The sequence below is a fragment of the Gekko japonicus genome, unplaced genomic scaffold, assembly GCF_001447785.1.
Source record: "Gekko japonicus isolate JY-2015 unplaced genomic scaffold, Gekko_japonicus_V1.1 scaffold1148, whole genome shotgun sequence".
In the NCBI taxonomy this organism is placed as follows: Eukaryota; Metazoa; Chordata; class Lepidosauria; order Squamata; family Gekkonidae; genus Gekko; species Gekko japonicus.
In genome coordinates, this window is record NW_015177047.1 from 46,182 (window position 1) to 47,224 (window position 1,043).

Sequence of the window (1,043 nt, forward strand, 5' to 3'; positions counted from 1 at the left end):
CTCCAAGGACCAGCATTCGTATGCATGCATTATGTATTTATATCCTGCTTTTCTCCCTAGTTAGGACTTTAAACAGCCCGGAATGTCGTTCACCTCTCCTCCATTTTCTCAAAACAAGTCTGCAAAGTAGGTCATGCTGACTACTCGACTGGACAGACTGCACCCAGATGGAGCCCCAGAGCATTGCCCATCACCGGACAGCCAGGAAGTGCATGGAACTTCTCCAGCGGTCCTGCCTGGGTTCCTGCCAAGGTCATCAGAGTCACTGGCCCCCTCTCATACGAGGTGTCTACCGACGGTAGACAGATCCTGCGTAGGCACATTAATCAGCTTCACTGCCATCTCCTGCCAGAGGTAGCTGAACCAGAACCAGCCGCCACAGAGGCCAGCCGCCCGGGACCGCTACTGCCACCGCCGGAGTGCAGCGGGGAGGGGGACGCGCTGTGCACCCGGGACTGTTCTGACCACGCAGAGTTCCAGCCGCCACAGAGGCCAGCCGCCCGGGACCGCTACTGCCACTGCTGGAGTGCAGCGGGGAGGGGGACGCGCTGTGCACCCGGGACTGTTCTGACCACGCAGAGTCGCCCACATCCATACAGACTGTTCCAGAGCCCTGGGACTCTGCTCCTGACCTGCCATCCTTGCCCAGCACCGCTGCTGAGACTCCAGACAGGGCCCCTGTGACTTTGCCAACACTGTCTGAGCCGAAACGCTCTCAGTGGGAAAGGCACAAGCCAGCGTACCTTGAGGGCTATGTATGTTAAAGTGCTTTGGAACTTAGGGGGGAGGGGTGTTATGTATTAGGGCTGGAACGTTCCAGGACTGGATACCAGAGACTGGCTCAGCTTGGAGCTCTAGAACAATAGCCCACCAAGACTCTGGAAGAGACCAATGAGAAAAACAGGTTGCTTACCAGTAACTGGTGATCTTCGAGTGGTCATCTGTGCATTCACACCAATGGGATCTAGTGCGCCTGCGCTGGATCTGCCGGTGCCTAGCAAGCTCTCTTAAAAGGATTTTCATGCCTGGCCCAACTGAGCATG